Here is a 26325-nt window from a genome sequence, read left to right as displayed (position 1 = left end):
GGCACCAAAAGTCCAGCCAGAAAAGTAAGTCACTGGGCGATGTAAGTGAGACCAGCATGTCTGGGAAGAAAGAGGCCACACCTGGCCACAGGCACAGCGTAGCCAGTCCAACTGAGCTCTGAAGCCTGCAGGGCAGCTAGAGTCAGACCTTGCCTGGTAGGGTTGGGACCCTAGAGGGCACACTGGGTCAGAGCTGGCCCCTGTTATGGGTAGAAGGGTCTCAGGAACTGTGGCTAGGTAAAGAGGGGACTGAGCCAGAGTCTCTGTCCTGTGCGCAGCTGTCCAGCCTCCCCCATGCCAGCCTTAAAAGACATTTCCATCCACAGCACCGTGTGGCAGGGGCCTCTTTCTGTTGCAAGTGAAAGAAACCAGAGCAACACTGACACTTGACATTGATCACGACCCATACATCATGCCTGTATTTGTTTCACATCTGACATCTCTTCATTTTCATGACCGCCACGTGGGTTTTCTTACCCCAACTGTGCAGATGAGCACCACGACACACAGGCTCATCTCAGGTCCCACGGCTCGCATGGGGTGGAGCCAAGATGTAGCCTGGGCAGGCTGGCTCCAACCCTTGAACCTTCTGGAAGGAAAATCTGGAGGTCTTAAGCCTGAGCCAGGAGTTTCAACAAAGTCTGTCACACACAAACCTTCTGTGGTACCAGCCTAATTCAACTCTTACTCCTTCTGTCACCTCCAGGCCTTGTCACCCGCTTGAGTCTTTCAGGCAGTTACAGATGACAAAGCAATTCCCCTCCCTGCAGGAGCCCCAAGAGACAGTGGAGAGCTGGGGATGTGGCTGGTCCCTTTGATAAGACACCCAGGTCTCTTGTCACTCTCTGCCTCTGACTGCAACCGGAGTCTGCAGAGAGTGACTGTCTCCTGAGGCTGGGGTCCTGCCCCATGTCTCTGAGACTATGAGGGTGGTGTGCCGGGATGGGTAAGGTGGCTGGTGCCAGGTGGCTCTGGTGGCCCTGCCCCTACCACGCAGACCCAGCCAGGGTCTCTGGCAGAGAGGGCCCACAGCGTGTGGCTCTGCCTGGCACTTCCCTGGGAGTGGAACCCAGTGCATGACCTGGAAGCTGAGGGCTACGGGGCCCCATCTGAAGCCCAGGGGCGCGGGAGGAGGAGTGAATACCTTGCACTTTTCAGAGCCCTTTGTTTGCCAAATGCTGTGCGTGTCGTCTTGCACACGCATGTTCACTGAACCCTCTTTTCATCTCTGCAGAGTGGTGCTATTGTCACTCGCCTCACACACGAGGAAACCGCAGAGTCGGGACTGGCTAGCTCACTTCACCAAGGAAGGCTGAGCCCTGATTCCAACCCCGCAGTCAGACTGCATGTTCACCACCACTCTGAGAGCACCAAGGCTAAAGGACCCAGCATTAACTCCTGGCTCTACCGCTTACTGCTGTGTGGCTCGGAGCAGGAAGTCTGTCTCTGTGCCTTGGCTTCCTCGTTGGTAAATGGGGTCATTTTAGTCCTACCTCTTGGGGTTCCCATGAGGGCATGTGACTTCACGATCATGACATGCTTCAAGCCTGGCCAGGTGCATAGTAAGTGCTCAGAAAATGCTAACTGTTACCTCGATGATGTTATTATTTTACAGATGCAGACTTTGGATGGGAGGGAGTCTTTCCCAAGGACGCTGAGTCTTCAAGTGTTCTAAAGCACAGTGGGTGGAGTGCAGGAGGAGGAACAGACCACAGTGTGCGGATGGGATAACAGACCTGTACAGAAAACTGTGAAGCCAGGCAGATTGTAATTTATTCCAATGAAACTTACAAATGAGTCACCAGAGACAAAGGGGAAATTGCTTGATTTGGGGGAAGAATCTGGAGGGCTTCAAGGAAGAGGTGGATTTGACCTGGACCTTGGTAGAGCCAAGTAGGTTGATGAGGGGGAGACATTTTAAACAGAGGCCTGGAGTTACATTGGATCCAGGTGACAAAAGGCTAGTAGAAAGGAGGGAGGGAACGGGGAGGAGCTTGGCATATGTGGCAGAGACCCCCCCAGAGCTTAGCCCTGTTTGTTCAGAGGGGTGGCCTGCAGAGCAGTGGTGTTTACAACGAAGCCCCTCTGCCTAGGCCATGCTCCCCACCCATCTCTGTGTGCTCAGGTCCATGGGGTCACAGCACAGGCTGTGCCACCTGGGTGAGCTGCCGTGCCCTGGCAGAACTGGGAGGAAAATCAATCTGTTCAGGCCACGCCTTGCTCCAGCTTTTACAGCTCCACACTGGAGGGGCTCCCAGCCACCTGGGCCTGGGGACAGAAGGTTTCCTGGAGAGCAGAATCCCCTTTCTGTGGCACTGGTAAGCCATGTGGAAAGTGGGGGAGGGGGTCTGGTGATTGCATTTTTCCCTGACACAAGCAAGGACCAGAAACAGGAAGCCTGGGGATGAAACCCCTCCTTCTCCCCAAGAGTCAATAGGACCATGATGGGGCTCCCAGGTTCAGGAATTTGGGGGCCTAGACAGTTGCCTTCCAAGTCAGGGGACTCTGGTGTCCCATACCAATTCCTCCAGTGCCTGGGGCCAGTGTCCACCTCCCTGGCCCAGGTGGCCCTACCAGGAAAGAATGAGTGGCTTCTTCCAAAACCCCTCAGGCCAATGCTGGCCTGGGAGCTTCAAGGTGCCTCTACCCTCCTTACCAATCACCCTGGCTGACCCTCTGGCTCAGAGACCCAGATGAAGGCCCTTGCCCACCTCATGTCCCTTTGGCTGCTCAAGAATCCCCAAGGATATGGAGAGACCTCTAGCACCCACTGACCTCGCTGTGCTGCCCCATGTCCTCTGTGAGACCTGAGGGGCTCCAGGAAAGCCCATCCTTCTCTGAGTTGTCCCTCCAAACCCTGCCTGGGTCTGCTCTGGGGCAGAGGATTTCCACGGTCACATTCACAATTTGGGGGTCAGGGACTGTGTCTCCAGAAGAGCCCTCTTCCAAGTGGGCATCACATCTCAGGAAAGGGCAGGGCTGAATTTGAGGCAGGACTGGAGAGGGAGCGGACCTGGGAGCACTGGACAAGCTCGGGAAGGAGAAAGGGTTCAGAGAAACTCTTGCACCAGTTTGAGATCTGGCAGAATGATGGCAGCTAAGGAAGAAGAGGGGTAGTGGGCAGGGACAAGAAGGAAAGGATCGAGGGAGGGGAGGACGAAAGAAGAGGGCAGGCAGAACTGTGGAGGGAGATGAGAGTAAGGCGGGTGGAGGGGACAACACAGGGAGAAAGGCCAGAGAAGCAGGCAGGAACAGCATCTTCTGTGACACCCCCCTTCTGTCCTGGGCTCAGCGGGCTTTCTCGTGCTGTGTGAGGTCATGTGCTTTCCTCATGTTTTAGTGGTGACTTGTTCCTTGCCATCCTAAGAAATTGAAGTTTTTCAGGACAGGATGTATCAGCTGCTCTCTGAAGGCACAGAGATGTCAAGCTGTGCCATGGCCAGTGTGCATTATGGGGCTAACACCTTCAGGTGTCTGGTGTTGACCCTGGCCCAGGACTTGAAAACCTCGGGTTCAAGTCCTACTCTGCTGTTTCTGGCTGTGTGATTGTGAGCAGATCCCTTAACCTCTCTGAGCCTCAGTCTCCCCACCTATGAAACGGAAACAATAGCCTTTGCCCATCCTATACTGACATTCTGTAGGTCCGATGGCAAGGTTCATAAGAACTGGGAAGCACTAGAGCAGTGTGATGGCCTCGAGGAGGAAGAAAACACAGAGAAGGGCGACCCACCTGTGCCCACTGGCCAAGCACAAGACCCCTTGTATGGGGGCCACTGGGGACTTAGCCCAGCTCTAGGACAAACAGTTTGCCTGGAAAAGGTTGACAAAAAGCCAGAGCACACTGAAGGGCAGCTTGTTAAACTCAGCCGGCGAGGCTGAGCTGCCGTTAATGAGGTGCGATCCCCAGGCAGGACCTGGTGGATTCTACAAAGAGCCTGCTGGCTTTGATCCCCCTTCTCCTATAAAATGTGAGTTCTGCTCCGGGCCCCTTGGATTCCTAGACGGACGAATCAGCCTGGGCTGGGTGGAATTTGCAGAGAGTTAAGTTTTTAAAAACCACACTGGGAACAATGGTTAGCAGAAGCGTCTGGGTCTTAGAGGGAAAACAGACACCCAGCCCGGCTCGGCTCGCGAGGGCTTCCCAGACACCCCGCTAAAGCCCACCACCACCATCACCCAACCTGAGACACAGCCGAGGCCTGGGAACCCTCCCGGACCGAGCCAGCCCCGCAGGAGGCAGGGGTAGACACGGGGCCCTTATTCCGAGGGACAGCAGTCGACTTGTGCCTTATCTTATCTGTCTTACAGCTTTTAAAATCATAATTTAGTCATAGAAATATGTGTACTTAGTCTTAAAAAGTTTAAGAATGCCATAAAATTTATAGTAAAAACCGCATCTCTGGATTCACCCCTCCCCACGCGCATCTGTGACTGGAGGTATTTTCCTGTGTATTTCTAAATAACGAGCTTATCCATCTGATTTTTCTTTTTCATTTCTTTTTATTTTTTAACTGACAAGGAAAATGCGTGCCTGTTTATGAAATTAAGCATGTCGTAGTACATGGACTGGCTAAAGGAAGTTGTAGCATGTACAACTTTTGTGTGTGTCGGGGGGGGGGGGAAGACTTGGAACCTACTGTGTCAGCAATTTTCAGTATACAACATATTGGTGTTGTGATAGTCACCATGATGTGTGGTGGATCCCTTGAAGTTATTATTCCTCCTGTCTAATCAAAATTTTGTGTCCTTTGAACAGTATCACAATCACTAGTGACCACCATTTTTTTGGTGGCACTGGGATTTGAACTCAGGGCCTCACACTTGCAAAGCATTCTATCACTTGAGCCACTCCACCAGCCCTTTTTTGTAATGGTTTTTTTTTTTTTTGGAGATAGGGCCTTGTGATCTATTTCTCCAGGCTGGCTTCGAACCGCGATCCTCCTGATCTCTACCTCCTGAATAGCTAGGATTACAGCACGAGTCACTAGTGCCTGGCAATTTTTCAGTTTTAGACATTAACCAGTAACTGTCACAGATGACAGCTTAGCTCTCTTACACTTTACCCCATCCTGACACACACACACACACACACGCTCCCGTCCTTTCCGTATGATTGTATCACAATTTTTACTGAAGTCTCTGTTCAGTATTAACATGGTTCCAATTGTGTGAGCATTGCACAGACCCAGGTCGCTGGTGCACTGTAACTGTGGCCTTTGCTTTCCGTGAGTCAACACAGCTTTTCCCTTTCATTTGTTTTTTTTCTGTGATGTGCTTTACTGCTAACTTTTAGCAGAACAGCAAACATTTCTCTGCAGAGTTAAATGCACCTTGCAACCTTAGGCCTCTCTTCCCTGGAGCTATCCACTGAAGCCTCTGTCCTCCTGCTCCATTCTGGGCTGGTGACTGGCTAAGCCTGTATAGACCTGTCTTCCTGAGCAACAGAAACCAATGTTGGGTAATTTTATGTGTCAATTTGACAGCCCAGGGTACCCAGAAGCAGTATCCTTGTGCTTTGTCTGTGAGTGGATTTCCAGGTGACCATTTGAATTAGTGGACCCAGTCACATATATTGTCCCCCTCCACACGGGCAGGCACCATCCTGTATGCCAAAGATCCAAATGGAACAAAATTAGCATGGAAGGAGGAATAACCTCTTTGCTCCTGCCTGTTTGACCTGGGACGTCTCATCATCCCATGCCCTTGAACTGGGATGTACACCAGTGGCTCCCCCAGTTCTCAGGCCATCAGACGGGGACTGAATCACACCATGGGCTTTCCTGGGCCTCCAGCTTGCACGGGGCAGGTTGTGGAACTTCCCAGCTTCTACCCTCATGGGAGTCAGTCACGTGGCGCTGGCTCTGGCTCTGTAGAGATCCTGAATCCAGCGTGTGGACAAGCAACCCCTGAATCTGCACTGGTGGGAACCGAGTGTGAGACTCTTCTGCAGCAGACATGGGGTGCAGGGAGCCGCAAGGCGGCGTCCTCCAATAACACGTGCCTGCAGGCTGGACAGCAAAAGCAGGTGAGCCTTCTTTCCCACCTCGGAAATCAGATAAGGCTTCCTGAGGGATCTGGCATGTGAGCTGGGCCCATGGGTGATTAACAGATTCAGGGAAAGGAAATCCCAAAAACCAGTTGGGCAGAGGAAACGCGGGAGGAAGGAGAAAAGACTGGAAGGCGAAATGCCAGGAGGCCATAATGTCTCGCCTCCCTGGGCACCATCTCCACTGCCCACTCGGGCTTCTTGGAAGCCTGAGAAGGAGATCACTTCTAACCCTGTCCCTTTCACCCTTACCACGGTGCTGGAGGAGCCCGGCTTTGGTCTGGGAGCAGGAGAGTGCAGAGGTGCCAATGGGTGCCCACTTCTGCTCTGAGGAAGTTGGGAGGGTGAAAGCAGAAGTGGGCACCCACCGGTACCTCTGCACTGGCCCTCTCTGCCTGTGTTGGGTGCAGAGCTTTCAGCTTTTGTTTGCAGTAGCTGCTTCCAAGTGCCACCCATGTTCACTAAAGGAGCCATCCTCAGACAGAACGCTGTATGGCCTTCTCTCCCTTCCTCCCCAGTCTGCCAGCTGCAGAGACCTGGGACTGATGCCAAGACCAGGCTTGGTGCTCCTGACCATCCTGTCAAGGTCTCCTCTGGCCTCGAGTTCTTCCCGTTGCAGCCACAGGTCCCTGTGGGTGCAGGCTATGAGGTCACCCCTGGCCACGGTTTCTCCGGGCCCCTCCCTCCATGTTCTCCCTTTCTGGGCCCAATGCAACCCGTGACCCAGCGTCCAGGGATTAAGCTGAAGAGAAGCTCTGAAAACAACCTGAAGAGCAAGCAGAGAAGGGGTCAGGCACCAGAGCTGCTGCAGTGCTGATGGGGCCTTATGTATGACGTGAGTGCCTGCCACTGAGACAGGCTGACCACAGTTTACACCCCAGCTCCCAGCTTTGTGTGACCTCAGAGAGCTAGCTGGTGAGTCTCTTTGTGTAACTGTCCCCAGCTCTTGGGTAATTGTGAGGACTAAACCAAGTGGCCCAGGGCCAGGCTGTAAGCTGCCATTACTGTACTGAGATGAAAACAGACATGCTGAGGGCTTGGAGATCTTAGCACGCGTTAGACTTGCCTAAATCAAGCACTTACTTGTGAACTTGGCATAGACCAACATCCTGTCTTCATAGGACTGGAAATACAGTGAGAAAGCAAAAACCCAGGCCCGTGCCACAATAGCTTGGGGAGCAGTGTTGTGGTCAGAACGTGGGAACGCTCGCGGGGCACGGTGCTGGGGCTATGTTCCCTGCCCCAGGCTGCCCCGTTGCTCGTGGTGACATCACAAGGTCTGCTCCACGCCTGCCTTGGGCCTGAGACACGATCATCGCTGTTGACTTCATGCTTCTCACGTCCGGCCCATCACTAAGTTCTGTCTCAATCTCTGTAGTGTGTTCTTCACTTCTGTCCCCTTTCCTGTGCCACCCATAGAGCCCAGTTTTCACCACCTAAATGGCAGCAGCTACTTGCACCCAGACACAGACCCTACCGCTTGGGCCCATCTTCCATACTGCTTGCAGGAGGAGTATGTTTTTAAATTGCATGAACTTTTTATTTGAGATGTTTTAGATTATAGAAAAGTCACAAACCAGGGCACAGTTCCCACCGCCCTTTACCCGCCTTCCCCTGCTGCTGGCGAGCGCTGGGCCAGCGTGCACAACACGGGAAACAGAACTCCATACCCACTGGGACACTGCCAGTTGCCCCCATGTCCTCCCTCCGTGCAGGCTCCTGTCCAGCTGTTGTGCCTCCTTTGTCTCCTCTGGACCAGGCCAGTGTCTCAGCAGAGGGAGTTTTGAAAACAGATCTCTGTTTTCAAACAGAGATCTGAAAACAGATCCATGCCTGTCGTGACCTGGCCACATGACTCACGCCTTCTTGTCTGTGTTCTCCTCCCAGCCGAGTGCAAGCCCCTGGGCTCCTGTGACTTTCCTGAGCTTTCTGGTCCTTTTATTCTGGATGTGAAAATCCTTATCTTCCCAGAACAACCAGAATAGAACCTTCTGAGCCCTTCTGATCACCCTGCATGGCTCCTGTGACTCAGCGCTTATCCTCTACTGAGCACTAGTTCTGTTCAACTGCCCTGCCTTTCTCACCACCGCATGTCACCCCACAAGCCACTGTCATAGTGCAGTGGTTATGCAGGCAGGAAGACCTCCGGGGATGTCACATTGGGTGAGGGGCTCAGCCTTTCTAACTCAGTTTCCTCATCTGTAAAATGAGGCCAAAAATAGACATTCCCTGGGTTTGGGTAAGGACCAGAGTAAGGACAGTGTGCACAGCCTGTCACACAATGTATGCGAGATACACAGTGAGGGTATTACCTCATCGTAATGGCTTTGTACCCACCCAGTCCCTCTGAGCAGAGGCTGGCACATGAGGCACCACTATAGGCATCATCTCTGCCAAGGTTTCAGTGTTTATGTGGAGGACCCACAAAAGAAAAGGGTGGTAGGGCATGATGGTTCACATGTGTAATACCAGTTCCTTGAGAGGCAGAGATTGGGAGGATTGCCAGCCTGGGCTAAAAATCAGAGAGACCCCATCTCAACCAGAAAAAAGCTAGATGTGGAGGTGCATGCCTGTCACCCCTGCTACACAGGGAACAAAAATAGGATTGTGGTCCAGGCCAGCCTGGGCATAAATGCAAGGCCCTATTTGAAAAATAACTAAAGCAGAAAGAGCTGGGAGTGTGAGTCAAGTAGAAGAGCACCTGCCTAGAAAGTGCCAGGTCCTGAGTTCAAACCCCAGTACTACCGAAAAGGAAGGAAGGAAGGAAGGAGGGAGGGAGGAAGGGAGAGAGAAAGGATGGGAGGGAAGGAGGGAGAGAGGAAGGAAGGAGGAAAGAGGGAAGGAAGAAGGGAGAGACAAAGGATGGGAGGGAAGGGGGAGGGAGGGAGAAAGGATGGGAGGGAGGGAAGGAGGAAGGAGGGGGAGAGGAAGGAAGAAAGGAGGAAGGGAGAGAGGAAGGAGGGAGGGAAGGAGGAAGGAGGGGGAGAGGAAGGAAGAAAGGAGGAAGGGGGAGAGAGAAAGGATGGGAGGGAAGGCAATGCTGAAGCCAGTGAAATAAATCAAAGTAGGACCAAGCAGCAGAACACATATGTTTTGGAACACCTGTTTCCTGCCTACTCCTGGGGTCACGCTGTCTGCCTCTGACTATGAACCCTGGCCACAGCATCCTCGAGCTCAGCCACCCCAGCCCTGGCTCATGCTAGTGGGGTGATGACTGTCTCTAGGGTGAAGTCACCCAGACAACCCCAAAGTCAGCCTGGGGACTGATACATGGCTCTTTTGGGGCAGACATGGTGAGCAGGGTTTCCAACCACACAGCACACTGCTGTGGCATTAGTCATCAGATATCAAGAGGACAGGGGTCCTTGGATATCACCTTGGTAGACAAATGAGGAAACCGAGGTGCAGAGAGGCCCACCGGAGTCTTCAGCCATCCATCCACTCATGGTTGACCCATTACTTCATGAACACTGGTCTAGTTCCCTGGCTTCTGGAGACAAACCAGGAGTGCGATCCACACATTCACCACCCAAGAAAAAATGCAGCCCGGGCTCCGTGGTATGATGACATCTCACATTCTTTTCTGAGAGCTGCACCCTGCCCTGGGGACAGGGGACTCCTGAGGAGGGGCCCAGGAATAGCTCTGGCTAATCTACCATGGAGCCAGAGTCCCCACCAGGCGCCACTCCTTCCAGCCAGAGCTTTGCCTCCTCCTCGGTCAGGGCCACTCCTATTTCCTTCTCAGCCCTTCCCTGTGCCAATGTCACTGACCACGAGGACCCCAATGCTGAGAGCAATGCCCCACAAAGATTTGCCAAATGAATGAAAACACTGTGTAAACTCAAAAGCACTCAACAAACACCAAAACGAGCAGCAGCATGGTCACACAGGTGGCATGCCATTAGGTTCAGTCCCTCTGGCCCTTGGGGTGCCATCAGTTCAAATCTCAGTCCAGCTCCTGACTGGACAAGGAGTCAGGTGACTTAGGACAAGTCACTTTCCCTCTGGGAGCCCCAGTTTCCTTCTCTACTTCACAAGCTCATACAAGGTAGCACTTCACAAAACACCCAAAGCAATTTGGTTATGTTTGCCTTTTGCTGTTTGGTGGCACAGGGATTTGAACTCAGGGCCTTGTGACGAATTGTGTCTTGTAGGTGCTCTACCTCTCATAGAGGGGCAGCTTCATAGAGGGGCAGCTGGGTGTGAGGGAAGCAAATGACAGACGTGACTTTGTCTTAGATAAGGGAGGCAGGAAGCCACCTTTGAAAACAAACATCTAAAGAGGCAGAAGCAGGCTCCCCAGAAGAGTAAAACCACGAACCTCATAACGAAAGGTAGCTGTAAAGTGTAGATGGTGACCAGGACGAGCTGACCAGGTCCTCCTGGAATGTGTGGTAAGGATGGGGAAGACCAGGTGATTGGGTTCAGTGAGAAGTCAGCAAGGTGACACTCGATCGCAAATGTAGTATCAAAGTAGAGAAGGTGACCCTAAGCCAGGCGGAGCCCTGTGTCACCCCTAGACGCCAGCTGGACTACGGCTTAGCTTTCCTAGGCCCCTCCCGCACTGGGAGCTTTTGCTGTCTTCTCAATAAACTTTGTGCTTGCTTTGCTCTTAACTCCGGGTCCAGCGTCTTCAATCATTGACTTGGGATCAAGAAACCAGTAGCATGGGGACAGGAAACACTCCAAGCAGTGGCTCCCTGAAAACTCACTGTGGGTGTCAGCCACAGAGACCAGAGTCTGTGGGATTTTTGGGTCTCCCCTGACAAAAACAGCCCCGCTGTTTTGTTGAGAGCTTGCACCACCCTGGGAGCTCATGGAGAATTCAGAACCTCTCAACTTGAACGTCCCTAGCTTCGTTTGTGTGTCTGAGCTCCTGGTGCCCGCGCCCTCTTCCCCCCAGCCTGGGAGTCTGAGCCCCTCCCCACAGGGCCGGGGTGGAGGGTCGGGGGTGGGGGGTGCTCTGTGGCTGGGGTGACAATGGTTCCCGAGGCTGCAATGTGGCAGAGGGCACTGACCCCAACACTGCAGAGAAGGCCTGCATTTGTGCTGGTGAATCATAGTTGGGGAGAGAGCTGGAGCCTGGGTTGCTGTTTTTGGTTTGGTTTTTTTTTTTTTTTTTTTCATTTTTCATCATTTTATGTTTTCTTGAGTCTGGGCTTGTTTTGAAGACACTCTTGTGGCCCTGAGCCTGTTTTTTGGATGCTTTTGCAACCCCTCCTAGTTAACAGCATCTTGCCCCTGGAGCTGCTGAGGAAGAGGGCTGCTTGTTGCTATTGTGAGCAAACACTGCAAAAACAATGTGTGTCCTGAGCAGATGACCCAGAGCCCAGAGGGGCTCAGGCTCCAGGGTGGAGAGAGGGTTGTTGTGAGGTCAGCTGGAGCCTTGCTTGGAGGTACCTCCACAAGTGGGAGCAGGGCCACGTGGCCCTGGATGGAAGGTCACAACCACGAGCACTGGACAGCAGAGCTTCTGCAGCCCACAGAGCCCACACTCTCAGTCAGGGTCACACTCAGTCCCTCTCTGGCTCACAGACTCCCCTCTGTCCGACAGACTCTGCAGCTTCAGAGTTAACTGGCAAGGCCAGACAGTTGCCAACACTCAAGGGTGTACACTTCAGAGTGGACAGTGGTCTCCAAGTCCAGACTCACTGCCAGCCTGCTGGGTGACCTGGGCTGGGTCACCCAAGACCCCTGCACTGCTTTGATGGCTCACACAGGGGCCTCCACCAGGCTCAGCATCAGGGCTGGCTTCTTAGAGCCGGCAAGTGGCCAACTGTGGGTCTTGATCGCTTCCTCCATCAGATGTTTGCAGCCCAGTCACCAGGCAGGGCCACTCTGTTACAGGCTGCAGGCAGCTCTGCTCCCCAGTATAACCCCATCGGTTGTCGTTTGTGCAAAAGAGGATCCACTTGCCTGTCATTCCAGCAGTGACTGAGGCCCCGAGGTGTCACATTTTACACCTTCACATTCCGAGGATGCAGCCTTCCTGTGAAAGGTGAGGGCATCCACAGAGTTCTCAGCTGTGCCACCTCAGGAGGAAGCGATCAACTGGGATAAAAGGGAGGAGGAAACGGGAGTGCCGAAGGTGATGACATGGCCAGGGCAGACATCATCCTATGTGCCAGGAGCTGCTCTAAGCATTGGCTAGGTGAAGAGATGATAGACAGACGATAGATAGATGGATGGATGATAGATACACATGTAGATTAGATACAGACAGACAGACACATACATGCACACATGAGAGACAGGTAAGAGATGAGCTCATCTAATTCTGGCAGCAGCCTGTGTCATAGGCGCTGTTAACATCTTCATTCCACAGGTGGACCAGAGGCCTCTGCCCAAGCCGGCTCCACCAGTCCTCAGTTGGGCCTAGAAGTTTCCAGGCTTGAGCCCTCCTGGCACTCATTGGCGATGGAGGTGTTAGAATGTCACTGAAGCGAATGTCCTACATCTGGCATTGTTCAATCCAGTCGTCATCTGGGACAGAACGAAGGACCCAGAGCCCTGGGTCAGTACAAGTCTCACTTGGTGACTGTGGGTCACAGCATGCAAGCAGGAAGGCCGGGCTCTGAAGGGAGTGGGCACCTATGAGGAGGTCTTCCCCGCCATCCACACAACCTCCTGCCACCCAGAAAACATTTCTCCTCTACAGGTGCAAAATCATGTTGGTTTCTTGGAGCTTATTATGCTGATTTATACGTATTCGAAGCTTGAAGAAAAACCTTTCCAGCAGACATGGTACCTAAAGTACAACGTTAACCCTTTCCTCTGAAATCAAAGAGACCAGAAAGCTCGTGTGGCCAGCTTTATTCAGCAGTGACATAAGTGAAAAGAGTCAAATAAGCGAGGCGGGGCTGGGGTACAGCTGAGCACAGAGTCAGCTGGAGACCTTGGTGTCTGCAAGGTTCCAGGAGACGCCATGGGGGGCGGACTGCATGGTTGATCAAACTCTGCAAGTAAGGAATAAGGTACTTAGAGGCACGAGGCCCTGGGTTTGAGCCCCAGTGCACAGAGAGAGAGAAGAAAGGAGAGAGAGACAGAGGAAGGGAGGACCAGCCTGTCACCCCCAACTCTTGCCAAGTAACCTGTTGATTGCACATGGATTTGAGAATTCCTCATCTGACCTCTGCCTGAATCCTCAGCCCAGGGAACTCTGAGATATAATTAAAAGGCAACTGTTTAAGCCATTACAAGTTTTGTCATTTGTTTTACAACAAAAGGACCAGAATAGGTGTAATAAGTAGTGAATACAAAACAGTACCTTCTATATAAGATGGGCTTGGGAATTTCTCTTAAAAAGCATCTGCCGCTCTGAGTAATCCCAGCTACTCCGGAGGTAGAGACAGGAGGATCTTGGTTTGAGGCCAGCCCGGGCAAAGCTGGCACTAAGAGAGCCTATCTGAAAAACAAACTGAAAGCACAAAACGCAGTGACTCAAGCAGTGGAGCAGCCGCCTAGCAAGCACAAGGCCCTGAGTTCAAACCCCAGGACCGCACACGCACACACACATATACATGCAACACACGTGCACACACACGCACACAAAAGGTCCACGGAAAACTGACCACTGGCCCTGTTTCTTTCCCTACTGAACCAATTTTCCGTCCTCTTAGCTTTCATCTGGTTCTTCTGGTTTTTGAGAAGAAATGTGCACACTGCTACTTGTACTTCCTAGCTGCGCGTTTTTCACAGACTGTCGGCTTCCCGTGTGGGGTTTGACACTCACACCTGTGACTTCCCAACTTGGGCAGCTCCCACGTTTCCATTCTTATGCCTGAGTGCTTCGCTCCTGGTGGTGACGTCCACTGCGATCATTAACTCTTCTTCCCTGGCTGGAGGTCACCCTTTAGATGGGGCCTCTCTGCCTCCTATCCAGGGCCCCACCTGGTCCTCCTCTGACTGCACCTCTCCAAAGAGATCAAGGTGTTCTCAAGGCCAAAGGGATGATCCTACATGGGGCCCACACTCTGGGAACCTGGGACTGCAGAATTCTGGTGAAGTGGCCCTGGTCTTCCCAGAGCCCTCTCCAGAACCACACACCTGACTGAGTGCTACATGGCTATGCTTTCTGGGGATGGATGGGACTTAGAGGTGAAGGCTGGTGCATGCACACGGGTGTGCACAAGGCTCCTTGGGCCAGTGCTGGTCCTGTGAGGACCAGGATTAAATTGTCCCTGTCCCCACCAACCCCACTGATTTGGTTTTCTGTATTTCCGTACCATTTCCCCGCAGTGCTCCAGATATAGCCGTCACACATATATTTTGCCAAATGCTCTGCTACCTCAAACCATCTGGTCCACCATTTTAATTCCCCCTCGTGTGAAGGAACTAAAGGAAACACGGCACCCACTGGGGCCGGCCGTGTGCCAGGTGCCGGGTGCCTGCCCTCTGGAGCTTGCAGTCAGGGAGAGGGATGGAGCTTGGTGCTGTTCTTCTGCTACAGAGGTCCATGAGGACTCGAGGAAGACAGGCAGATGAGAACACAGGCTGTGCTGCTCCCATCTCGTGGATCCATAAACCTTTTACCACGAAATCTGTTCAAACAAATTAAATGGAAAAAACCAAAACCAAAGGAGAGTGAAAAGTGCCTGTTTAGGGTCCCCTGCAGGTGGCTCAGAGGAGTTTGAAAACCACTTCTCCAGGATATGGTACCAAAGGTGTTAATCGCCATGACGCCTTTTCTGCCTTTTCTGCATCTAAAAGCATCAGATGGGATGTGTTTGTCACCACTTGCCACTTGCTCCAGGTATTAATCCAAGGCCCTCATTCACCTCTGCCTGAGTTCAAAGCAGGTGCGTGTGCGCGAGTGCGTGCGTATGTATGTGTGTGTGTGTGCGCGAGTGTGTGTGCATGTGTGTGTGAGTGCATGTGTGTGTGCGTGTGTGCATGTGTGTGTACGTGTGTGTGCGCGAGTGCGTGCGTGCGTGTGTGTGTGTGCGTGTGTGTGTGTGCATGTGTGTGTGTCTGCGTGCGTGCGTGTGTGCGTGTGTGTGTGTTTGCATGTGTGTGTGCGTGTGTGTGTGTGCATGTGTGTGTGTGCGTGTGTATGTGCATGTGTGTGTATCTGCATGCGTGTGCGTGCGTGCGTGTGTGTGTGTGTGGCGGGGCGCGGGGGCGGGTAGCATCACCTGGGGGCCATTTGGCCAGGGAAGTAGGTCTTGTGCTCCTTGAATCACGTGAGATGATGCCCACCTGAGAAGACTCAGGAACCTGGCTTCCTGGTGCCCATCTGCCCGTCATCCCTCATTCACTCATCACATACCTGGGGGGCACCAGCCCTTCAAGCCTTTCTGTTGGTGTCTGTGGCTTCAGTGGAGCCGGAGGCCCCCGTGGGGTCAGTAAAGGAGATGAGGCAGGTGCTGAAAAGAAGTACCAGCCACATGTGAGGTGAGAGAAATCCCCTCAGCGGTCAGCACTGGTTCAGTGTGCCTGTCACCTGGGACCATGTTCCGGTGTTTCCCATGTGTGCGTCTTGTCCTGTCAACTCATAGGCAAGCTTCTGCAGGGCCAGGACTGCCTCCTTTTCTGAGGGACAAGTCACTGCATGCAGAAGGTGCATATTACAAGTCATTGCATGTAGGAGGTACACACTAAATGCCTGCTGCTTCACTCACTCACCCAACAGATGTTTACTGAGCACCTAATGTGTGCCAAGCCCTGTGCTGCGCACAGCCGTAGAGCAATAACAGAAAGGCACGGTGTCCTTGTCACCTCAGTGGGAGCCTAGGGAGTGGTTCCCCAGTTTGCCCTGGAGATGGAGAAAGATGAGCAAGGGCTCTGGCTGGGCAGCAGGTGAGCCTGCTCTGGTCTCAGCTCCCTACTGACTTCGGAGAAGCCATGTCACCTCTCTTGTGTCTTTGCTCATAAACATGGTTTTTGTCACCTAAGCCCACAGTGCCATCTCGGGTGACGAAGGAACAGCCTGGAGACAGTGACTGCAAGATGCTTTACCAAGTCCCTCCCTTTCCCTGCCCTCTTGGTGGCCTCAGTCTCCTCACCTTTGCAATGACCAGCGTGGCAGCTGGCCTGCTCTCAGGGGTCTTTGCCGCCCCAAATTCCAAAAAGCCCAGCAGTGGGAGCCACACATGCTGTTCCCTACCGTAAGCCAGCCCGTGTGAAGTCACCTTACTCAGAATGCATCAGGTTTTCCCTGTGTTTCAAGAGCCTGGGGACCTGCCAACTCCACTAAGCCACGCTGGCTGCTTCCCCGTGCAAATGGCTTTACCATCCGTGCAGCTCACCGTCCCCCTCCAGGCCTCTTATGCAACCGTCTGGAGAGACAGACAGCAAGTGAGCACTGAAAACACGTGTGTGCGGCAGGCGGGGGGCTGTGACATTCCACGGGGCTCTGGATGCTTGCTGCGGGAGAACACGGGACTGGCAGCCCTGGCCACCGTCACCTATCACTGCTGAGATGCCCCCTTCTTCCTTCACGATGAGGCAGCCTTGGGGCACAGCCCGAGCCTGGCACTGGGCACCTGATCCCTGCACGGATGCTTGGACACCTCCACCCACCTTGCGGTGGCTTTGCTGCTAGTGGCCAGTACCTGGGACCTTCAGAGCACTGTCCGTGTCCTCAGTGAGGGGACAGCTGCGGGGGCAGGAGGCGACCCGTCACACACACAGCCAGTGCCCGTCGGGAGTGGAGAGCCAGGTGTCATCTGCCCTTCAGAGCTCCCCACAGCCAGGCAGGGCCATCACCTGCCCCGTTGGCAGTGCCCGGGAGCACACCCTCAGTCCACCCACTGCTCTCGAACCTGGTGCCAGACGTCTGCTTCTGGGACACCCTGCCTGGGAGGCCATCCCAGGCACCCCATGCTGACCCCACCGGCCACCTGCCCTGCGGGCTGGTGCCTGGCTCCTCCTCTGTGGTCAGCAGCAAGTACGGAGCCACTCCCTGGCCACCGGCTCACCCTGTCCTCCAGGCACTAGGGTAACAGTTCCCAGAGTGGGGCATCCTAGATACCCAGGTGTGGCTCGGCTTGTCTCTGCCCGGGGATCCTTGGACTCCTTGTTTCTTGCCGGGCAGTCAGCTCCTGGTAAGATAACGGCCATCTTCCTCGATCTTGTGCCAAATGCAGTGATATGCAGGAAGTCATTTGATCCTCCAACCTCAGATAGAAGTTCCTATAGCCTGTCAATAAATTATTGTAGGGGTGGCCTAGGTGACCTGGAAGGTCCCCTCCTGTCCTGTGTTCCGGTCTCCATGACTCACCACGTACATCCGCCGGCAGGGGCGGGAAAAGAGGATTCAGGCTTGGTCCCTTTGTCGCCACGCAGTGACCCTGGTATCATCGTCATGCGGCCTTAGAGGTGATGACCCAGGCTGATGTGCTCCAGGTGCTGGTGCAGAGACCTCGCCTGGGCCAGCATAAGTAAGAAAGGGGGTTTGTGACAGCAGCAGCTGCAGGCCTGGCTGGACCTAGGGACTCTGCCAGGAAGTTCCCAAGTCACCTTAGAGTCTGTGGTCCCAGAGGGGGATCCACCTTTCTCAATGTGCTTGGGGAAGATGGAGGAAGAGGCTCAGGGAAGACTTGTTCCTGCCCTGACCACAGCCTCATCCAAGAACCAGTAGTTCTGGTGACATCGATGAGTCCCTGAATGCCCAGGCCTTGCCCTTGTGCCCACATCTGGCCAGCAAGGACGGGTCAGCCCCATCTGGGCTACAGGGAGTGGAGGAGAGGAGAGGGAAGACCGAGGAGTGAGCTCTGAGTGGCTCACCAACAGCCAAGGGCTTCATCAGTGTAAAGGTGAGATCTGAACCGGGGTCTTGATGCTGAGGACCAGATCCATTGCAACACACCTGTGCTCCACACACCCGGCCAGAACCAGAGCCAGAGGTGTATCGGCGTCAGCAAGGGCAGATGGTATTAAACCCGCAGGACGTCCCTACCACGTAAGTCACTTTAGCCAACACTCTCTCCCCAGGCCCAGAAAACTGAGATGTGGGGAAATGATGCAAAGAAACCCCACTCTTCCTGTCTCACAGCTTCCTCCAGTGCAGTATCACCGCCAGGACAGTGACAGTGACGTGGTCCACACATAGGACACTTCCAACCATGAGCAGCTCGCAGGCTGCCCTGTTGTGGCCACACCCACTTCTCTCCTGTCCCCACCATCTCTGTCACCTCAGGCAACCATTGATAGTCACATGGTCTCCATTTCTACAACTCCATCATTTAAAGAGCGCTGTCTCAGTGGAGCCACACAGCAACACCTTTCGGGACTGGCTTTTTGCACTCAGCCAGTTGGTGTGTGAATGAGCAGTTCACCTTTTCCTTTTCGTTGCTGCATAGTATTCCAAAGTGTGGATGGACCACAGTTTTAGCCATGCACCTGCTACAGGATGTCTGGATCATTTCCAGTTTGGGGCTGTTACAAATAAAACTGCCATAAATACTCATGTGTAGCTCTTAATTGATGGAATTCTTCATGCCAATTTAACATCTGTGTATCCTCCGGGTCAGATGCCTGTGCGTGTCTTTTGCCCTTTTCCTAATAGGATTGCTGGATGCTCTTACTGTTGTGTTTTTAAGCCCTAGATAGCTCAGATTCCATCCTTTTTCAGTTGGGTGGCATGCCAGCATTTCCGCCAGTCTGACTGGCTTGTTTTTCATCCACTTAGCAGCGTATTTCTCACAGCAGAAGTTTTTAATTTTGCCGAGGTCGGATTTGCACATTTTTCCTTCTTCAGGTCATGCATTGGGTGTCAAGTTCGGGAACTGCTTGTCTAGCCCTACATCAGAAAGATTCTGCCCAGGCTTCTTCCTCTGGAAACTTTTACAATTCTGTGTTTCACATTTAAATTTGCAATTTCTGCATAAACCGTGAAGTTTATACTGAAATCCTTTTTTATTATGGTACTGGGGTTTTTCTAGACAGGTGCCCTCCACCAGCCCTTTTTGTGTTGGTTATTTTTGAAATGGGATCTCACATTTATGCCAGGGGCTGGCCTGGATCGCAAGCCCCCTGCTTTCCCAGTGCAGCTGGGATCCCAGGGGCACACTGTGCAGCCTGGACATTGGTTGAGATGGGGTCTCGTGGACGTTTTCCCTAGACGACCTCTAACTGTGATCCTCCTGATCTCTGCCTCCTGAGGCGCTGTGATTACAAGCCTGAGCCGCCCACATCCAGCTGTGTTTTTCTTTTGTCCCGTGGATATCCTGTCACTCCAGCACCGCTGGTTACAAAGGCTGTCCTTTATTGAACTGCCTGGTCACTTTTGTCAAAGCTCAGCTTGGTGTGTTTGTGCTGTGTGTCTGAGTCCTCCCTTCTGTCCTGCTACCCACGTGACACCTTCCCCGAGTGCCACACCGTGATTCCGTGGCTGGACAGGAAGTCTTAAACTTGGGTCCACTTGCTTCTCCCAACTTATTTTTCTTTTCAAAATTGGCTCTGGTATCCTGGTTCCTTTGTCTTTCTGTACAAATTTTATAGTAATATTCTCCTGGAATTTTGATAGGTCTTGCATTACCCCTGTACATCAATCCGGGGAAATCTGTGATCTCTGCTATGTTGAGTCTTACACTCCACGAACACTATATTTCTTGATATATTTGGACCTTTGATCCCTTTCATAAGACTTGTGTAGTTTTCCTCATTGTTGCTGCTTGAGTTTTCTGAGACAGGATCTCGCTGTGTAGCCCAGGCTGGCCTCGAACTCACGATCTTCCTGCCTCAGCCTCTGGGTGCTGGGATTACAGGAGTGGATCACCATACCAGGCCTGTAACTGTTTTGTTTAATTTATACTCGTTTTGCTGTTTTGAGTGATCATAAATAGTTTTATTTTAAATTTCAGTGTCCACGGAGTTTGTTTCTAGTATATGAAAATATAATTGGGGTGGGTTTTTTTTGCGTGTTTATCTGATATTCTGTAAATGTAATCAACTTAAGATATAGGAGTTTATTTCTTTGAGTCTGTGTGTGTTGTGAGGCAGGATAGATAGGATGAGGTGAGGGAAATTAGAAGTAATTTTAAAGAATCAAAAATTAAGCCAGACTCGGGAATTAAGACAGAAACCAGGAACTAAAAGCAGAAATGACTAGAGCTGAAAGTGACTGAATCGGCCATTCGGGAAGGTGTGTGCCTGTGCCCTCCTTCTGTCGGACGTACATGAGCTGCAGTCTCCTTGGCTGAGTAGGTGACACACTGGTGACTTCCTGCCCCAGGGACGAGCACCAGGAAGGCTGCACCATTATCTCCATGTTTCGGGTGACCACAGACACCCTGAGCCCGTTGTCTCCATGTATGGGGACTTGACAGAACACTGAGGGGTTGCGACTTAAGTGATGTGACCAGGTGTCCACATCAGGGTTCTGTGCAGTCCCCAGCTCAGAAGGTGCAACTAGACCTGGGACAAGGGCCGCCATCTTGAGCTTCTCTCCCGCCCTTTCCTGCCTCTCACTACTTTATCCTGCTGTCCAAGTAACCCTTGCTAAATTCCCTGGGAAACCCCTCAAAATGCCCTTCATTCTGGATTCCACATGCCTCTGGTTCGTGTGGAAACGTGGGGGAGGGGGCACAGAGACCCCAGTTCTGTCTTATCAGGGATCCTCCTCCTCCCTTTTTCCTTTCTTTGGGGACAGGTAGGTGCTTTGATGGCTTCCATAAAGGTTACCATTGTCTGCAATGAGGGACCATTTTATTTCTTTCCTCCATACCAGTGCTCCTTACTTACCGGTGACAAGAGGGACCTCCCTGCCTCGTTTTGGGTCTTTTACCACTAAGCACACGCAGCGAAGGGTTTTTTGACGATCGATCGTCTTTCTCAAGCTCAGGAAGTTCCTCTTAATTCTGGGGTCGTTTGTAGCCATGAGCGCGTGTTCACTTCTCCATCAAATGGTTTTCTCGCGTAAGAGTTCTTCCTTCCACCTGGCCCTAGAGATTGCCTCCTGGGGAATTTTAAATTATGAATTTAATTTTAAATGTAATGTTTGAATTATATAGCTATTTATAAGAATTAACAGTCACTTCTAAGTGCAATATTTTTAAATTTTCTATTGGGAATTTATTTTTTAACCTCTAACCTGAAAATTAATGACAGGAGTGTTTAACTGAAGAGGTAGGAAAAGTAAGAAAAGATTAAATGCAAAGGAATTCGAAGGAAGGGGATGGTAAGAGTGCACATTCACGAGAGAAGAGGCTGATGGGTGCCACAGAACGCATCAAAGGCTGCCAGGATCTCGAGGGTCCCTGACCCGAATGGACCCAAGGAAGGACTGAAGACCCAAATGGACCCAAGGAAGGACTGAAGACACAAGACACACAAAAGGACTCACTCAGGAAGGAAGGGAATGACGGGACACGTGACCAGAAGGCTGGTGACCTAACTGGCACATATTTATTTTTGCATCAGGCTTTTTAAGCAGCAAAGTAGGAAGTTATACAATGCAAGAAGAACTTCTATTCCTGTGAAACAATGTCCTCTATCTGAAAAACGATGTTCTTCCTCCAACCTCCTAGGTTACACAAGCGACACTCGGACCCTCCTGGTATCAGTGACGACACCCAAACCTCCCCGTTTTCATCTAGCTTCACTTGGCTTCACATACATAAAACTCGGGCCCCGTTGCCAAGGGCATGTGCCCTGTTCCTAATCTTTCATAAACAAATACCTTCAGGTTAATGTTTTCTCCAGACAGAGGGAGCCTCTCCATGTTCCTCAAAACCTCAGAGAGAGACGTGGTGCACCTGCAGTCCCTGACCTTGTCAGGCTCCTGCTAAGCCGCAACGACCTTGTCAGATTGCAGCTCATGGCTCCCAACAAAAGACGATGCTTTCAGAGACCTGGTAAGACAGGAGAGGAGGAGGCAGAGAACCAGAGGCCGAGGGGAGGGGAGGGCACCGGGAGGAGGGACGCCTGGTGTCCCCATGCATGGCTTGAGTGGCACTGAGTGACGCTGGGTATGTCAGGACGTCACGTCTGCAGGTGCAGGATGTCACCCTGCATGAGGTTACCATGCATGATGTCACCTGCACTGACCTGTGGAGCGACTATTAGGCCACGCCAATGTCACCACGTGTCCCTGGCTGTTGCACGTATTCGTGAAGCCTGCTGGACCCCGCGTCCACCCCGCATTCCTTCCGCGTGAGGTTGGCACATGTCTGCATCGGCCTCGCTCGTTTGCTATTTACCACAGCTGTGGGCTCCAGCACTTCTGCTTCCCAACACTTTATAATTCATTGCTCTCCAACTTGTGTGCAAACTACGCGAGACTTACCACTGGCGCTCTTTACGTGGGTTCCTCCGTCCTTGGGCCAGGCCCCCAGCACGTCTGCACAGTTCCTTCCCTTCTGGCACACACATTTTAGAAGTCATGAGTCCACACCGGTACCTCCAGCTCCAATTTAGCCATTCTTTCCTGCCCTCCCCCATTCTGCACTTGTCTGTCTGTTCTTCTGCAGGGAGAGACCCAGCTCCCCAAAACAGCAGCACCACCCACCCTACAACACATCCAAGATGGCGTCAGAATTGCTTCTCCCACCTACTGAAAACCCACACTGTCCGCCCTGCTCTCCCCTGCCTGCTACCCAATTCTGAAGTTTGAAGTCACACACGACGTTCATCAGCCACTTGGATTTGTTTTTTCTTTTCCCTTCTATGTGGCTATGGGATTTATTTGAAATTCAATCAGACTTCCTTACTTCAATGTGTTAAAAAGGACGGGAAGGAGGAAATTTAATTTTTGAATATGCAGAAAGGTGGCAGAAGTCAGACCTGTAATAATGGCTGTCACTCCCTCCTGGTTCCTTGCACCTCATCCCTCCTGAAAGGAACCAGAGCCACTCTTTCCTGGTCATCTTTCTTCTAACTCTTTTTACAAAGGAAAGCAGACACAGATGTTTTCTCATTTTCCCTTCTTTCTCACACAAAAACACTAACTTACTAGATATTCTGTCCTGCGTTTTTCTTCTTTGTCACTTAAAACTATCCCCTGGTGGATGTAGTTCAATGGCACAGCACCTGTCCTGTATTTTACTCTGCACCTGTTGATAGACATCCGAGCCCTTTTCAAAGCTGTGTAGTACTCCCTCATACGTATTGCTATGTGGAGTAGAAGTGAATGCTTCCACTTTCAGAAACGGTTTGGCCCTGAGCTCTCTGGGCATTCGCCTCCCCGTTGGGACCCAGGCCTCGCTTCACGCCCAAGACTAGAAGTCACATATGAGAGCTCCCGGAGCTGCGCCTCACGAGCAAATGTGTGACGGAGTGCAGCCCCGCCTGCCAAATGCAGTCGGTGAATTATGGTGGGATGCTTTCAGCAGTCAAAACAGAGATCCATACCCATGTGATGACATGGGCAAATGTAGCCAGAAACTCTTGAAAAGAGAGCATAATTTATAGAGGTTTACAAGCGAGCCCAAAGGAAGCTATTTATCTTTCAGATACTAAGATCCCAAGTATATGTCTGGTCTATTAAAATGGATTATTAGAGACAACTTCACTGGTTGAGATCACTTAGGGGATCTAGTTTACCTGCCACAGTATAAGGGACTCCAGGGAACGGAAATTCCCTGGAGGACCCTGTGCAGGGGAAGGGTCAGCAGGGATTTACCTTCTGGAGCATAAAACAAGAAACGATGACCACATGGCCAAAGACCAAGTGACTACTGCAGAGGAGACAATTAGGAGTTTAGTAGAAATCGTGTCACATGTCTACACACGTAAGTATATGTATGTGGTCCCTTTTTTTATTTTTGGTGGGACTGGGATTTGAACTCAGCACTTGCAAGTCAGGCGCTGTACCACTTGAACCACACCTCCGGTCCATTTTGCTCTGGTTATTTTGAAGATAGGTTCTCGTGAACTATTTGCCCAGGCTGACCTTGAACTGCAGTCTTCCTGATCTCAGCATCCCAAATAGCTAGGATTACAGGAGGGAGCCACTGTGCCCAGCTTGGTAATTATTTTCAATACTGGCAAGGGACTGACCAATAGGAGACTCAGGACAGTGACCGCCTCCACAGGCAGACACAGGAAGAAGGGAAGGAAACAGATACCAGTGCCCCGTATCTTGGTGTTAATAAAAAACATAGGTCAAGAACACAGCCATGATGAGTGTGAGCCAAAACCACCCAGGCAGACCAGGTGGCCAGCACACAGCTGCCAGCAGCCCATTTATTGAACGGTGACCAGACAAACCTACAGCAGGCAAGGCTGGAGGCCACACTGTAAGGAGCCTGGTGAAGGAGGTGAAAGGGGACTTGAGCACTGACCTTAGACTTCTGAAGGTGGCCACATCTACACGGGGTCTGTCTCCTCTCCAGCCCAGCCATGGGGGCAGCAGGGAGAACCAGCTCTGAGGACTGTCCTGAGAACACCAGGTGGACGGAGGCCACAGAAGCAGAGAGCACTGGACTCTCCACCCTGGGTGCCTCCCTGATTCCTCACAGTCACCACCTCATTTTCTACAAGTGCTGACAGACACAGGGTCTCCTGGAGCACCTGGAAGGCCACAGAAGGCTCGATGAGGAGTCCCAGGCCTCCTGGACATGCAAGCCTCTCCGCTCCCCAGACTGGGCTTATGTAGCGTGTGAGTCACAGCTCTGGATCCACAGCAGAGAACACAGCCTGGGGCAGGACTTCTGCGCACAGAATGTCACTGTCCACGGTGACACATCACCAGGCTTGCTGGTTGGTTAAAATGACTTCCAGGCTATAAAGAAATCTGGCCTCAAGAATGTGTTTTCTACTCTTAGAAGAGAACACGGCTCTGTGCCCACTAAAGAGCTGTCTGGTTTGTTGATGCTGCTGTCACCACTTCACTGTGACAAGTTTCCTCACAGGCTGGAAGCAGAGAGCTGGGTCAGAAGCTCAGACATTGCCAGCAGCAAATCCTCCTCCCTCCTTCAGCTCCAGGCTCCAGACATCCCAAGCACCCACATGGCCTCGGTCACCCTGCTGACCCTCACTTCTGCTTGGCAGCGTCAGGGCACCAGAGGAAGGAGGTGACCACGTCTTCATGTCTCCATGTGTGTAGGTTTGTGTGTGGTGTCCCCTTCCTCCATAAAGTGCTCAGTGCCCGTGCCTCACTTGTGGCTGCAGGGAGCCCTGGAAGCAGGCCCCGCTCGGTGAAGCCCCATTTGTCAAGGCAGAGGCCGGTGCACAGTAGACCCCAAACCACAGGAGGATAAGTGAGGCCTGCACATACCTGCAGAGTCCCTCCAGCCCCATTTGGGTGGCCTGGACCTGTGGCGGAACCTCTTCTCCCTGCACACCCACATGTACGGACCACTTCCTCACTCCATCACTCACTGCCCTCTGTATTCCACACCCCCAGCTACAGCTGGGACCAGTCTGAAGGCTGCCAGGCTACGGCACAGGTTCTAGTGCAGCTCTCTGTGTAGACGGACACAGACCTGACCTCTGTCTGGCACAGGTCCTGAAACCTCCACACTCCTCGTTCCTCCTCCATGCTGGGACCGCTACGACTTTCTCATGAACGTCTCTCTGTATTATTTCTCATCCCGTATCTCTTTTCATGTATCCCCCAAAGAGTGCTAGCACCACTGGCCTGCTGGCGTCTCCTTTCTTTCTCTCTGTCCTTGTGAGATTGTGCCTTTTCTACCAGAAAGCAATCTCATCTGTTCACTGAGATATCCCCAGTGCCCAGGGTAGGCCCTAAATAGGTGTGACTGAACACGAATAAATGCTCTGCACGGTTGAGCAACTGCCAGACAGCTTGGGGTTCACTCAGCTCGTCAGCCCCTGAAGCCACGTCAGAAACCCCAGCAGCTCCAGAAATGAGGCCACTAATGCCCAGGAAAGAGCAGTCTGTACTTGGGCAACGACTTCCTCTCATCTAGAATGTAAAACCAGAGCACTTCTCCCCTCCCCCACCACTGTCCCCTGAGAAGTCCTCCCTCCTCTGTCACCCTGGGGAGTGAGACAGCCAAAGAGCAAGGCGTTCCTATCCCACCAGGTTTGAAATCTTATCTGTGTGTCATAATCCCTGGGCTCTGTCCCCACAGGCTTGGTTTTCACAGATCTGGGCTGACACCCAGAATATGGGTTCTTAATAATTTCCCCAGGTAACCAAGCAGCAAGTGCCTCCCACATCTCATTCTGAGAGACCAGGTCATCCCATTTACAATGGCAAATGGAAATCCAGCCATCCAGTCGTGTGGTCGGCATGACCTGACCTGAGGGAAGTCTAGGGGAGGCAGTGGGCGAACCCAGGAGAGGGCTACTGGGCACTCATGAGCCATGGAACTGAAGGACAGACAGACACACAGCTGAGAACAAATGCAAAAGCCTGGTGTGGAAGTCTC

The 26325-nt window shown here is 52.3% G+C and overlaps 2 long non-coding RNA genes across 2 annotated transcripts; both read right to left on the bottom strand.

The window, feature by feature from the left end:
* Positions 1-12851: 12851 nt before the first annotated feature.
* Positions 12852-14608, bottom strand: LOC141419252 (uncharacterized). Its single transcript, XR_012444029.1, has 3 exons — positions 13314-14608; positions 13138-13205; positions 12852-13002 (listed from the first exon to the last, which is right to left on the bottom strand). It is a non-coding gene; the product is annotated as an uncharacterized lncRNA (long non-coding RNA).
* Positions 14609-20290: 5682 nt separating this feature from the next.
* LOC141419251 (uncharacterized) lies at positions 20291-22343 on the bottom strand. Its single transcript, XR_012444028.1, has 3 exons — positions 22275-22343; positions 21669-21770; positions 20291-20945 (listed from the first exon to the last, which is right to left on the bottom strand). It is a non-coding gene; the product is annotated as an uncharacterized lncRNA (long non-coding RNA).
* Positions 22344-26325: the final 3982 nt, after the last annotated feature.

Source organism: Castor canadensis, chromosome 19 (assembly GCF_047511655.1).
Source record: "Castor canadensis chromosome 19, mCasCan1.hap1v2, whole genome shotgun sequence".
NCBI classification, from domain to species: Eukaryota; Metazoa; Chordata; class Mammalia; order Rodentia; family Castoridae; genus Castor; species Castor canadensis.
This window is presented reverse-complemented; position numbering and strand designations above follow the sequence as displayed.